Source organism: Etheostoma cragini, chromosome 14, assembly GCF_013103735.1.
Source record: "Etheostoma cragini isolate CJK2018 chromosome 14, CSU_Ecrag_1.0, whole genome shotgun sequence".
NCBI classification, from domain to species: Eukaryota; Metazoa; Chordata; class Actinopteri; order Perciformes; family Percidae; genus Etheostoma; species Etheostoma cragini.
In genome coordinates, this window is record NC_048420.1 from 17,155,839 (window position 1) to 17,171,465 (window position 15,627).

A 15,627-nucleotide genomic window follows, 5' to 3' on the forward strand; every position below is an offset into this window, starting at 1 on the left:
CTTTGATGTTGTCCCTCATTGTAATTACCCTTTCCCATCCTCCATTTGCTTTTTGCGTGCATCGTCCTCTATTTCCGGGAGCCCCTGCTGTCTGCTGGGCATGGTGTCCTGCCATCTGTGCAGGATGACATGAGTGGCTGGAGGGACACCTCCTGTGTAGACCCCTTTAATATTATAGTCCATATTAACATACATGGGAACATATGGTTATAGTAAAAGTCAAACACACCTAGAACCGTTTTACTATTCCAAGTGAATCTAATTGTTCTGTGAGTGAGTATGGTGAGTATAGGATTAAAAGTGCAAGGGGCGTCTCTTAACTTACCCTAACATGTATTTGGCAAAATAATGTTTTCCATCTGAAGGAAAGAATTTGAGTGAATATATCATCACGGATTTTCAAGATAGATAAAAGGATTACAAACCTTTTTCAAAGTTCCGTTGACTCTTGTTGCTGCTCAATAGTCACTGAATAATATCTGCAAATGTATAATGCTGAATCCTTTAGGTATGTGGTTCAATGCCTAGAATAGCACTGTTCTACACAAGGAAAACACTACCTGTATTATGAGAATAATTGAATATATTTTTGAAATGCGAGTCTGTTTGTTTTCCATGTACATTGTAATTTCTTGATTGCAATGTTTGGTTTTGATGTTTCACAGCCTGCTAAACTAAACTGTGAGCACCTGTCTATCCCCAAATTAAGAGGGATGCTATGTGAACCACATAGCTGAAATTCAGAAGGAGGCAGATAGTAATTTTAGTTGGGCCCCATTTGAGGGGAGGATAGAGAAGAGCATAAAGGGTCGAAGAGGAGTTGGGCCAGGGTAAGAGACTGAGCTGGTGGTGAAGGATGTCAGGCTGCGGGTCACGTGCCAGAGAAGGGTGAGGGGAGGGGGGAAGTAACTGTACCTCGTGAGAGATAGACAGGCAGAGAAGAGCTTTTGTTGTTCTCGAGTAACTGAAGCTTTTGGTGTCTGCTGCATCTGCTGCCCTACCTTTTGGCGTGCCGGTTCATGCGAAGAATGCTCAGGTTGCTGGTGTAGCAACAGCGGCAGCAGAAGGGTAGGAGGAGGTGAAGGAGGCGGCAGCTCGGCTTGGTAGCGTTCACTGACTCAGACTTAGCCGGAGTAATTGCTCCTGCATTTTTAACGAAAGGCTGCTGCTGCGCGCACTTTGAGGAGCAGCACACCAGTAGATCTCTGCATGGCTCCTACTGCAGCTGAATTGGCTTTTTACGTTTTTGATTGAGGGCATCTGAGGGGGGCTAAGGCCTGCTTTATATGTTCATACCTAATCAGACGTAAATGTTTCTTTATCGTCACAAGCAATAGTTGTGAATTTAATATGTTAACCAAATGAATCCCTTGTAGGTGCAAAGTGCTGAAGAGACAATTTTCCCACGATGGTCCTAATGACATTCTCCACTAACAGTGTAATTCTCTTCTGGTTTCATCTTATTTTTGGGTTTTAGTCCTTGTCTGTGGTCTGCCCCATAACCAGACACATTATAGCAAACTGACAGCGGCGAAGAGCAAATAATCTAACTAGTCTACTATGTAGGCGATGAGACTATGTTTTGAAAGTCTTGCAAAAGGGAGTATCATTTTTCTTTATGCAGTGCATTATATTGTATAATGAAGTTAGATTTTTTTTTTTTGGCAGCAGAGAATCAAGAGTACACACATTACTAACGAGACTGGGAAAGCCACCTGTGGAGAGAAAAAGACGGAAAGATCAGCTGTCTAATTTTTTCACTGTGGTCTTTGATTTAGCTAATGATGTCATATTCCAACAAAGAAAATCCTTTACTATTGTAGATTTCACTGAGTGAATGTGCATTTAGTTTCCATTGTGGCTACACAAACCGATGACCTGGTGTCTTTCACCTAGATACCCAGACGTGGAAAGCGGAGGAAACACCGGCCACAGACATGCAAATGGTAGTGTAGCCTTACCACTATGATTAGTGTAGGAGGCCCTGGCCTCCCCTCTTCTAAACACATCTACTGGCTGTCTGCAATATTTACTCTACACAGCTGCATTAGTAGTGGCAGGCTCAGTGAAAATACCATGTCACGCATAGCTTGAAAAATGGCTCCGGAAAAAGCCAATTCTACCATGAATGAGGATAAGCATGAGGGCTTGAATAGCTGCCAGTCCTGTCAGATTCCTCTTCTCACCCAGCCACAATGAGCTCCTATACAAATAAGGGTACGTGCACCAATTTAGCGCCGCAGAGGAACCTTGGGAAGCCTTGTTGAGCAAGTGGGGGATTACCAAAGCCAAACAGGACTTTCTCCAGACTTTATTTGAGTTAAATGACTCAAGCCACCCTCTTAGATTTTGCCTGAATGGTTTATCTGGCAGACCCTTCCACTGCCCGAGCCGCTTCTGAGGCCACATTGTACATGCATTAGTCAGAGTATGAAAAAACACTGAGTGGGACAGGTAGGCGGCATGAATTAAATTGCAAGGACACTGATGCAGGGAGCGAGCAGAGCCAGCAGAGTCACAAACCAGGATAAATGAAAGCCCTCGGCGTGATAGAGTCCAATTGGAGGAGAGATTATTATTCTTCACCAGTAATTAGTAGCACATAAACAGCCATTGGCAACAGAATTAAAAAGTGTCATTATGATATGTGGTCTCCATACAAGATGCCAGTTCTGTCCCTTTTCAATAGTTAATCATCTTGCCTCACAGACACCCCCTGTGCACAGACAGAGAGGATGAGGGTTAAGTTGGTAGCAGATGAACGCCTGAAAATGACAAACCTATTGGCGGGTTTGATGCAGAACACTAGTTTCCCCCTGAATAATCTGCACTGAGCAAATGCTATCTCCGTTGCCCCCCCCTTAAAATATTAAACTTATCCACATTAGGGAGAGGAAGAGTAGGATGGGGAGTGTGTGTGTGAGAAAGGAAAGGCTCGCAACAATCAATACTTTAACATGCATTTAAGTAAGAAAGGTATTACTTTGTGCCTGCATTAAAATATGCAAAATAATACTGGTGCAAGTTTTGAATAAATGCAAATGTTGGCATACTACTTTCCCAGTCGATGAATACTGATGTTTTTATCCTCCTGTATTTTTTGTCCTTGGGCTCTTGTGAAAATGTAAGAAAATAGTGGCTTTGAAAAACAGTTAGTTACCAATTCCCTGTCTGATTTCTTTCTCTCATTAGCTGTTCCAAGTACCCTGTGGAAGACTTGTATCCATTATTTATCTCAAGCCACAAAAAACAACAGCTGCATGCTTGTGTGACCGCCATATGTTTTGTTTCTCCAAAACATATTGGGAGGAATCATGCTGTATAGGAAGCTTAATATCAACCCATAGAGATTTGTATTAAGTCCCCACTTCAGTTATTTCCTAAATGCTTTTTAGGATTTTCAGTAGAAATTCAGTAGAAACTTTCCTCAACAGTGAGGATTTAGACTACATCGGGCAATTAACCATGGAGGCACCTTGCCGAATATTTCCGGATGCTCCAACACCACTGGAACCCTCGGTGGAGTGAATAGGGTCATATTAGGATTCAGCCGATAAAGCAATAAACCCTTGTAGGAGCTGCAGTCGGCGCCATTCGGAGCGGATTCTGTGTCCTCAGCACTTTGGGCCTGCAATTAATCACTAAGCTGACATTACCTCGCCTTCCTGTGAACGTTGGATAAACACTGGCAATGGTGAACCAACGTTCCCCGCCACAGACCCGGTGCAATTGTTAAGGCGGCTGTTGACGCTTGAATTCGCTCTACAATGTTTAGGAACTCTCTGCCCCAGTTAGGTAGACTCTCGGTAGAGCGCAGGATAATCTGCTGATCTATTTAGTTCTAGATAGCGGTTTAACAGCCAGCCGAAGCTACAGCAGGCGGCCCCTGCTCCATCACTCCCCACTCAAGGGTTATGGAGGCTGCTTGGCTCCCACGGCTGATGTGTGGCCACATTAACTACCGTGTTGCATCTGTTTAACCCATGTGTGTGTGTTTGGCATTGTACTCTGTTTCTCCGCTGGTGTGCCAGTTGCATCGCTGGGAGAGTGTGCTGTATTGTTACCATGGCGATAGTTGCCATTAGTGTTTGCTTACCTAACCGAATGTGTGACAGCGGGTCAAACAAGGCTCCTGGACAAGGTGTGGTTCCTGTGGAGGTTATTTTGGAATAGATTTTATTGATACATTTTTTAAAAACTGTATCAAAGCTTTACCCCAAACTCGCCTGTTTATGTCGCAGCTTAGCTTCATGTTAATCCTTCTAAATGATCTGAAATGTTTTAACTGATATCATTAAAATTCAACAAGTAAGAGTTTATTTTTCTTTACAAATGTTTAAAGCATGAAACTCCTCATGCGCACTCGGGGCATACAAGAGAAGTTTCACACACTGTTTGAAACCCCACAAACACAATGACCCACATTCTCATGTGCATACATAACAGCCTGAGAGGAAACATGAGAGAGCAGGACGTTTATCGTTGAGGAAGAGGGGGGGCTGTGTGTGAGGAAGGGTGGGAGCCCTGCTGAGTTCACTGGAGGGGACTGACACAAAGCTCACCCTCCTGTAGTCTCTCTCTTTCCCTCTGAATAATTTATCTTTTATAATTTATCTACCTCTCTATCTCATACACACGCACGCACGCACTCACGCAAGCAAGAACCCACGCACACACGTACACACTCATGCACAATATGCAATTATCTCCTCTCCAACAAAAACACACACATACACACTTGCCTCGGGGGTTTGTCCTGGGGCTGTGGAGTGAGCAAGCTGGAGTCTGCACAGAGGGAAACCTGATCGGCATTCCCTGTGCCAAACACATGAGGTCACCCTGACTAACTGATCCTGCCTGCCAGCCTCCCTCCGTCCCTCCACTGCCATCAGATTTAAACCTTGTATCTCTGAGAAATCAACTGCAGGATTTAAGGGATTTTCTTATTGAGGCTCATGCATCTCGGGGTCTACAAGAAATATTTGATGTGCCCTCAAGGATCATAAAGCTTTTATAAATGACCATAAAGCTTTTTAAGAATAGTCTGGTTTATTACAACTCAGATTTTATTTCCATAGTTTCTTCCATCAGTAATTGTGCTCACCAAGTTCATTTTGAAATGTGGGAACATGGCAACATCCACTAAAAAGACGTCAGACGTGGAAATGATTCGCCAGACTATAATACAAGTTTTAAACGAGCCTTTTTGGCAGAGAAAGCAAATTGTATGATTTTTACCAACACTATCAGTTAACATCTATTGATTCTTTGGTGAATACACTTTTATCAAAAATGATAGAAATGATGACCAAAACTATAACAAAGGACTAAATAATGAAGAGGAATTCTTAAATTTTCCTACGCAGATCCTACGCATCGTAATGTAAAGAGGTTGTCATGCAACAGCCTCATTTCTTCACTGCAGAAGGCTATTCTTATTAGAAAAAAAGTCTAATAAAACAAACAAATCAAGAGAGAACCTAAAACTCATTTTAAACTTTACCACTACAATGTCAACTGCTTGTCCCAAATCAGCATTATAGTCAACCTGTGGTCTAGTCTGAAAGACAATACACTCTGCAAAAGTTGATGGATATAAAAGGTTGGAATCTTAAAGTGGAAAATGTGTATCAAGGGTAAGCTCCAGAGACTTGTCTTTTATCCCAGCCAGCCCTTTGAAACACCCACCCAGACCCCAACCCAAACAATACTGTCAACTCAAAGCGCCGGTCTCAAAAGGACCCTAAACATGTGTTCTTTAGATCCCGGCTCCTGTTCTCTTTTTCACACAAGCATGCAACATGGACACCCGCGTTCAATCAACGTTACGCACACACATTCTTTCTCTAAGACACAAACATATACAGTCAAACCTCCCGCCCCCACAGGACTCACACCAGTCACCCCTCGCTCCCACGCATCTCATGTTCTTCTCATATTATGTTAAAATGGACATGCATAATTGCACTGGCGTGGTTTGTTGTTTTTGTTGGCGGTTATCAACAGCCCCTTTGGAGTCTCCGACAGAGCTGATCATTGTTGCAGGCACCACAAATCTACATCACAGCACTCACAAATGCGCGGTTTCTGTGAGGTTCCATTGTCAGGATGAAGTGGTCTGGTTTGTAGAGGGGAAAAAACAATGTAATGTAAGGTGAGTAATTATACACTAACAGCAGGTCATATGTTTTTGAGATATCGTTAAAAATGAATAACTTTGAGGCTTAGGTGAATGCTCAGATGATATTTATTGTATCGTAGGCAGTTGTTAGTACAAAACAACTCTTATTGTAAGTCTTTATAGTGTAACCACTTCCCCCTGACAGAGGCCCAGTGCTAAAATGGCGGTGAAATGAAGCATAGAGAGAAGCCTGGGCTTGTGAGACAGTTACACCTGTACTAACGCCAGGATACAAGCACTGTCGTTCTAAGCCTAAACCTAAACACAGTAAAGACTGCTGTACGACGTTTACGATGCCACTAGTGTTTAGCATTTACTTTTCTGTTACCCACTTGGCACAAAGCAGAGCAAGTCAATACCAGCTTCGCTTGCATGTGTCGGCTTTTATTTCCCTGCTTGTAAGCCCGGAATTTCTGTAGACTGTAATGCTGTTTCAGATGTTTTGAGCGCTCAACTACCCTGAATAACCTTCCTTCAGGAACTGACTTCCAAAAGTCATTTGAGGTTGGGATGAAGTTTTAAATAAACCTGTGGCTTGTGGCAGCTAGCTCACTCTATATGCTTTGTTTATGCTAGCTGGGCACAGCCAGAGCCAAACAAGCTCTATTTGTGATCATGTTTCCAAACAGTATGCGGTCTGGAGGCTTTACATCAGGTCCAGTGCCCACATGTAGATGTTTGAGCTGGGTAAATATGTAGTTGAAACCACATAATGTAAGGGAAAACAGCAGCTGTGACTTTTACTTAATAGCATGTATATTCCTCTTTGCCATAGGCCTGTTTTAACAGTATAGATGATGCTTACCACACGTATACTTTGTACTTTGCAGCCAATCGTCTTAGGCCTATAGTTTAGATGATATCCCACAGCCTTGGTTTCATTGTTGACATTTAATAAGACTACCTACATATCATTTATGTTAGTTTATTCTTTATTCAAACTGTGGGTATTTTTTTGGAAATACTCATTTTAAAGACTTCATTGCAACCCTATATTTTAATGTAATCTTTCTTTATTTCACACACAATTTGACATTTGATTCTGTAAGATTCTGTGTAGTTCCCTTTTTGGTCCCTCTTTGTCTGTGTGTTCTCCCGCTTCCTGTTTAGTAGCACAGGTTTGTGTTTTGGGTTAGAGAGGGCGAGTTAATGGAGAACGTCAAACCAGCTTGTAGCGCTGCCTTGGCTTTGACCTCTGTAGATTGTGGAGTGACCCCGTGATGCTGCCCAGAGCTTGTAGTTGGATTCCAATCTCCTTGCCGGGATATGGTGCATGTTTTAACAGTCGGCTTTGAAAACTTTGCCCCCCTGCCTTCTCCGAAATGTCTATCATTCCTTTATAAAAAAAAAAAAAACTGGTTTGTTTTCACCTGTGATGACCCGAGTTAGGAGCTTTGTTATTGTCTCACAGGCAGCAGTGGCACCTTTGTTTAATCACATCAGACCCTTTGTGATCTCTGCTCTTAGACTGTGTAAAGGCAGGGGAATTAGAAAGCTTTGTTCTGTCTTTAGAAAAGAAAGAGACATCTTGAATGCTGCATATATAAAGATTACTACTGGTTATAGCAAATAACATTTGCTAGGGGTGGGGGGGAAATCGGTGCAGCATAGTATCTCAAAATTTTCAGTGACAATACTGTATCGATACACAGACACCAAGTATCGATCTTTTTATTATATATGTGTTGGTCAGTTTGTCTTCTTGATAATCCCAATAATATTGAAGTGATATGAAAAAACAGAGAAATGTATCTTTTTAGATAAAACAGATGTTGACAAAGTTTCTTTTTGGATCATTTGAAATTGTGAAAAATTAGATGTTTTAAAAAAAAGGTTTTAAATTGCAATATATTGCAGAATATTGCAATATGTTTAAAATCCCAATAATATCGTAACATGGGGGTATTGTGATGATATTGTATCAAGAGGTGGCTGGTGATTGCCACCCTTATTATTTGCACTCATTGGCAGGCTGAATATTATTAAATCGTTTTCAGGGATAACGAGGTGCCCCAGCTAATCAATTTGAATATTCGCTACACTAAATTACAAAAGGACTATATCATATTTCAATGATCATTTTTAGATCCAGCATGCTTGGAGAGGGAGGATTTTATCATCTCAAAAATGTCTGTCCTTATCTAGTGCTTTCAGATTACACTTACTCTTCTCCCAATTACCAGCCTGGAGGAAGAAATCGATGGCTACAGACAAGTGACATCATTAAGGCATTTTGAGGTGAACTGAAATCACACGGGTTGTGATATCCTGGTTGTTTAATGAGTCATCCAAAGGAGTGCTTCTCCACACCTACTGTATTTGTTCTCTCTCCATTTGGGTCTTTTGACATCCTCGTTGTTGGTAATTGTCTGGAACGCACTGGCTATGACACAGCTATTGTACCACACGCTGAGATGCATTAGTGCCAGTTAAATGTGGCACCGGGTGAGACTGCACCCCTGTAATTCGATAAAAGGGAATGCAGGGCAGCAAAGGAAGAGGTAGGGATACAGAGCAGAAGGCTCACGGAGCGGCTTGAGAGTGGATCGTAAGCAGCCTTTCAAGGTGAAAAGCATTAGTTACATCTTCTGTCCTTTCCTCCATCGCGTGTTCACATATTGCTTTCCCTTTCACACTATACAGCAGGTGCTTTAGTACCCGGCAGTACCTCCTTGCTTCAGCCGGAGGAACCACGCTTGTGCCGAATGGGACTTGATCACGCACTTGAGCTACTCAAACCCTTTTGAGTTTACAAAGAAAAAGTATTGCTTGTACAGTAGTACTGATGGAATGGTTGGAAAGAGAGAAATGTTTGACTTAAAGGTTGACTACGAGGATGCAGAGCAGAGGGAGTGTTTTTGGCAACAATACAATGAAATTAAAAGCAAGTCTAAGGATCTGTTTGGATCTAGGGGAAGAGAGACATTGAAGATTACAATCAGGCATCAGCAACCTTCTGAGAGTCTTCAGTCTAATCCTGCCGAGAGCAGAGAGTTAACTCTTATGCTTATTCCACGATAGCTGGCAACCAGAGAATTTAAAACAATTAGAGTCAAATAGAGAAGTGATTAGAAAAAAAAAATGGTGATGTTTTGATTGAGGCATAAAAAATATGGACTGACCTATCTGTAGGTTTTTATTTAAACCCGGGAAATTGCCACACCTGTAAAGACATTTTAGTATGTGCCATAATATCATAGAATTGTCCGATAAAGAGAGATCATTTTTCACTAATATTAATACATATCACCATGTTGTGCATTTCTCAGCCATTCTGTGGAGTTGATTGTCATGGATAAAAGAATCAGATGCTTTGTCTGGTTTAGGTATTCAATTTAATAGATCCCTGGTAAATAAATAAAAATTATTGTAGTACTTTATTTAATTGATGCATAAATCCTGTATTGCCAAACAGAAGTCTTGCGAAAGGATTTTGCAATATTTCCCACAGTTCCCTAACACCACTAGCCATTTTCAAGGAGTAGCTTCTTTGGTAGAACATATTGTCAGCTGGCGATCGACAAATTGTTTGACTTTTATTGGATATAATGTCATATTTCATAATTTCATGAAAGTGAACCACGATCTCGCAAGTCATTTTAAGGTTCCCTTTATGTAACCTTTTGTTTAGTCGTCTAGCCTCTCACTTCAGTGAGCTCTGTGATGTCCGCAGGTCAGCGATTCTAAACTTTCAGTGGTATGCTGCTGGGCACCTGTCTAACTTATGTTTTCCTCTTTAGTAGGAAAATGCAAACTGCACCACCTTGTACTAATAAATATATGTATGCTACATTTACATAATATATACAATGCAAAACATATTCCCTAAAGTCTCACCCAGTGATTGCTGACTGCTGAACAGACGTCAATGTATAATGCAGTGGCATCCTCGTCACAGTGAACACACTTTTAAGGTGTCCTTTTTACCCCGGCTTCCAGTGACACTTCATCCTTCTCGAAGGAGCAGAAGGAGTGTGGGTCTGGTTTGAAGGGTGAATGCATCCTATCACACTTCACTCTCAAAGTATGTAAGAAGCAGCCTGATTTGACTGCTTGCACTGTTTGCTCTTGCATGCCTGAGCTGGTGTGCTTCAAGGTGCTTCTTGGATTTCAGGAGAGGCCTTTTAACTTGAAACCAAAGAAAGGCAAGTCAATGTTTTTCTCGGTGTGCCCGGGAGAAGAAAAAAAATTGCTAGCTGCTTTTGTTTTTGGTCCCAGCAGTGCTGAGAGTATTAAGCCTGTCCACCAATTAGGGCATGCCAATTCTTACAACCCATGAATTATTAAGCGCAGCCCATCGACTAGGAGCAGTGACGGAGGGCGAGAGAGAGGGCCAAGCCACCTGAGCACCACAGCTGCATTTGTTAAAAGCGTAGTTGTCTGTGTGCTGCACCAACGCCGTTACAATTTAAGGACAAATAGCCTCCACGACACTGAGCTCCAGCGTATGATTTTTTTATTTTTCATCTACAAACTGGATAAATACAGCATTTATTCAACAACATGCATGCATGGAAAGAAAAAGAGAAAAACCCTAGAGAGACTGATAGGATAATGTATGGTATTAGATTGCATCTTGCAACACCGGCTACCCTCAAGGTCAACCAATTCGTTCCTGCTCTAGAATTTATAGCCTGGTAGTAGCTGAGGCAATGAGGTGCTGTGAACCTTGAGCTCATGTCTATATAGAAGGTCTTCACAGCCATATAGTGGGGAGGGGGGATCCTGCTTGTTAATTCTCCATTCAGCTTTCTAGCCAGCGCCAGTGACTGATACATGACCCCATGATAACGCCGGCCAAGGCCCGCTAATGTGCCTGCTTTTTTGGGGGAACACCATGTTAATGTTCCCGGGTACCATCACCTCATCATAAATACTGTAAGTCTTTGAGACAGAGCCAATGGGCCAAAACCTGTGAGGAATGACAGGGAGACTGCAAAATTAGGTGCCCATCAAATGTGACTCCTGGCGATTGTCAGTACTTAAAGATGTATTAGACGCAGAAGGGGACCTGCTTTGTGTGGGAGCCCCTGCTTTACTGGATAACAGAACCATCATTATGCATGAATAAATGGATGCATTGCTTTTTTCTTCTATTCCCCATCTTTCTATTCACCAGTGGGCTGTTTAATGTAGCAGAGTTGTCAAATAAGGCTGTCGCAGGGAGAAAGAGTGAGCCAAGAATGATTATTTTATGTGAATTACTTTTTTTTTTTTCTCTCGCAGAATTGAAATCATTTAGAGCAGTTAAGAGAGGCGTGGGACTGTGGAGAGAAGGATATATGTGGATATTGAGGCACGGCGGAGCTTTTAAGTGTGTTGTGATTTAGTTTTAGTTTTGCTGCAGGGAACGAGGCGAGAAGAGAGAATGCTGGTCTCTCAGATGTCTTTAAATAGAGATCCTGACTGCCTAGTAGCCTGCTTGCTTGTAGTGAAATGGCTGGTTCAATCTCCATTTGGTAATGTACATTAGCCATGGTCCGGTTTGTCAACAGAATAGTTAAGAGTGCCCTTTCACTGGCATTAGTTTCAGTGTTTTCCTCTCTGTTGCTTCCTTGTTTCTATTAAAACACTGCGTCATATAGTAATTTGACGCTATTACAAGAGTGCCGCTTTGTCCGTTGATCAGTGTACCTCTCACAGGGCTGCACGATTCGGGGGAAAATTATGAATTAGAATTGATATATCACGATTCTCTGCCACAATTTTTTTGACCATGACAAAACAAACAAATAAATTGTCAGTACCAAACCAAGGTTATTATAGTTTTGCATTTTTAACTAGTTTTTATTTCGTTTTGAGTTTTTGTTTTCAAAATCTGTTTAGTTTTAATTAAAAGCGGGTTCGGTAGTCCAGTTTTTTTTTTAAATGCGTAGTTTTAGTTTTTATTAGTTTGGTCTCTTTTGTAATATGGGTTATTTGTGTATGTATATATGAATGTATGTATATATATATAATATGGGTTTAATGCGGTGGAGATGTGGATATTAGTGGAAGTAGTATCTCAAACATAGCAAACCCGCTGCAGTCTCCAAAAAAGATAGAAAGTTAAATAGGACATTATTGTCTGTCAGTAATCAAAGTTTTGGCTAAATGTATTCTCTAAATTTAGTTGTGGGAAGCACAAAATAGAAACACTTAGAAGCGCTGTCTAATGTCTGAAGATGTAGACCTCTCAGTGTCAGACACAGCTGCTGCAGAGATTTTATGAGCCGCTTACTGTCTCCTTGACTAGATTCATCATCATATTTGTCTTTTTTTGTTTTGTTCTCTCTTATGTTTTCTCTTAAACAACGCACAAGTCTGGAGACAGTTGTCCAGACTTGAACCGAAGGAGCCTGATGGAGCTGCAGTCTGCTGTTTAGTCAGGAAGTCATGAGTTGTTTACTTTTCCAAACCATGACTCAGCCTCATTATCTTCAGTCCTTCCTATACCTGCCATCCAGCTGCAGCCTTCCCTAAATGCTTAACATTGAACTCTCTATTAATGGCCTTTTGTTTTGTCTGTTTTTCTTAATGTTTGTCTCATTTACCTTAACCTGTTCCTTCAGTTGACACATTTGTAATGATGTATCCTTTACCATAGTTTCACTTTGGTAAAACATTTAACAGATAAATGAACCTTGAGATAAGTCTTTAAATATGCTCGGGCTGATGGGATTGTAACAAGAAAAGTTGGGCCTCTTCTGGGACTTGAAAACAGCCTGTAACTAATTAATTATGTATTTCCAGCACATTCTTTTTTAAGCAAAAAAGAAGGAAGGCCACCCTGGCCTGTCGACTGCTTTCTGTGTGGCGAGCCTCAACTCCTTGTCATCCGCTGGGTGTCTGAAATTATAAAGAAAGAAAAACCAGCGTGAGGATCATTGTCATGGTAATGGTCCGTCCACGGTTGTGGGCAGAGCCCTTCATATTCAGCCCCACAAAGACTCTGCTGTCTTGCGTATTTAAGTGGTGGTCTGCTGTTGGCAGACGACTGAGCCAAGGAGCTTCCTGTTCATGTGGTAATCTGCGTGGCGGTACAATGGAGCAAGCTGTTCTCTCTGAGTCTGGCCCCGCACATTCAACCAGAGAATGGAGGTCCACACACCACAACAATAACAGTCCACTGCTATCATCTCATGAAAAGTCTCCAGTGGAGGGTAAATAAATAGTTTAGAAACCCTTTAGTATCTTTAGTGCGTACAATAGGCCATACCACCTCTGATTTTCATCTTTGATGTCCTCACAATTTGCCCTGCCTTGCCAAAGTATACTGTTGGGCTTAAAGCATTGTAGAAACTCAACTGTATTTTACTTTGAAGGAGAGCGGTAAGGGCTTTTTGGTATTGAATAAAAAAAGTGTACTGGGATCATTTTCTTCGTGCAAGATTTAAATTAGAAATGAAATAAAAGCCAATTGTCAGATTAATTAGCTGAGAGAGGCTTCCAGAGTATAAGCTCTATGTTTCAGTAACTGTTTTTTCAATTGCTTGCAAAGTGTGTGCCTTAGACACAAGGGGGGCATCATAAAGAGAAAAAATACTTTATTCCTACGCCGCGTTTTTAGAAAGTTGTTATGAGTGAAAGCATCTTAGTAAGGGATCTTTATGAAGGCCCTGGAGCAATTGAGGGAAGAACCATAATCTCTGGCTTTGATTCAAAAAGTAGCTTGCAACAGGATTGCTGATTTGGGAAAATTGCACATCTTTTTGTTTTGTAAATTTACGGTCATTCAGCCCGCACTGCGATTTTAAATTAGACCTCTGAGGTGCTTTACGAGTAGATAGTACATTAGGAAAAACTGAGTGGTGAACAACACCCTGTTGAGAGAAACGACAGTTTCTTTCTGGCTTCAATGGACACGTATTAGTGAGCAAAAATGTATGAATGAACTGTAAACCTTGACTTTTTTTCACTGTCAGCCTACTATTAAGTGGAAAGAATGGATAATGTCAGTTACCTTTGAAGACAAAAAGGACTGTTAGTGTTGCTGTTGAGTTTGTTCTAATCTGCTTGAACCCAGATGGCCTGTGTTTATCTATGCTGGCTGTGATCCCTTACCGTGTCCAAATGTTGCAAGCAGTCACTGAGGCAAGCAGTCAGGCTAGGGGGAAACATTACACCATTAGATTCACCTGTTCCACAGCCATGGTGACTTATCTCATGAATAAATCTCACTACTAAGGTCCGGACAACTCAGACACTGCACTTCTTCTCCTTTGGCAGACATCGGCAACCCCATACATCTTTCTCTATCTGTTACTTTTTGTTCTACTTCTCTCAGCTCCCCACTTCCTTCTCTCTCTCTCTCTCTCCCAACTTGTGTCGTACACCTCTCGCTCTAGCTTTCTGCCCGAGTGCTCCCTTTTATTTATCACACGATTGTGACACTTTCGGATAAAGCTCCACACCCGCACTGATTGAACTCTGCTTGTGAGAGCTGGGAAGCACAGATCATTCCCTGTGGTTTCCAGTAAGTCATGGGATTGACAGCTCTGGATGGTCTGCCCAGAAGAGGCTGACTCTCCTCCTTTAAATCACTCGGGAGAGGCACTTCTGAAGGGTCCCTAACTCAGCCATCATGCCAATATTCCAAACCAACAGAAATGTTTAAAGGGCCTATGTTGAGAATAGAAACTGAAATAGCCTGATGGATAGGAAAATCGGGAAAAAAGAAAATTGTGTATGGGGGTTGACATTTGAGCTTTGACTTTGATATGAAAACCTTACTGGTCCTGACAACTCTTTCTTGGTATGACACATCCAGGTGCACAGAGGCAGAATAGTGAGCAGTGATTCCAAAAGATGTTACAATGCAGCATTGTTCTCACATTGACCCGGAGTAAAACAATCCGCTGCATAGCCCTGGCGCCTGCTGCTGACGACAGCCCTGCAGTATGAGAGCCCAGGCCCGAGGAGGCACGCGGATACAGGGGGTTTTGTGTTGAGTAATGCTAATATTCTTTCAAGGGAGTTAGTTGCTTAACACACTGTGCAGAATCTGGTACGGCATCTTCTTTGGCCTACTAAACTCTGCTCAACACTATGTTAAAACTCCCCAATGGCTGTTAGACAGAGAGGAGAAAAGGGGTGGAGAGAAGGAGGAGAGAGACTCGAAAGAGGAAGGACAGAGGGAGGGGGGAGGGGGTAGGAAGGAGAAATGGAGGACTAGCAGCCAGATGAGGATTGGGATGGATTTAGGGATAGATGAGAGCTGACTGAAGGGATTGGAGAGGGTGAAGAGAGGATGGATGGAGCACTAGCAGGAGGATAGATTCAGTTATGGAGGGTTAGAGAGAGGAAAACAGGGGTGGGCAAATGGGCCACGGTTCGCTGGTTTAGAGGCAAAGACAGTTCAATGTTTGGGCTAAACAAGCTACTTAGGCTGTTATCAATGTTTTATCCCTTGTCAAAACACAATTCTTGAATATACGTTAGATTGTGATTCACTCCTTTGACAAAGT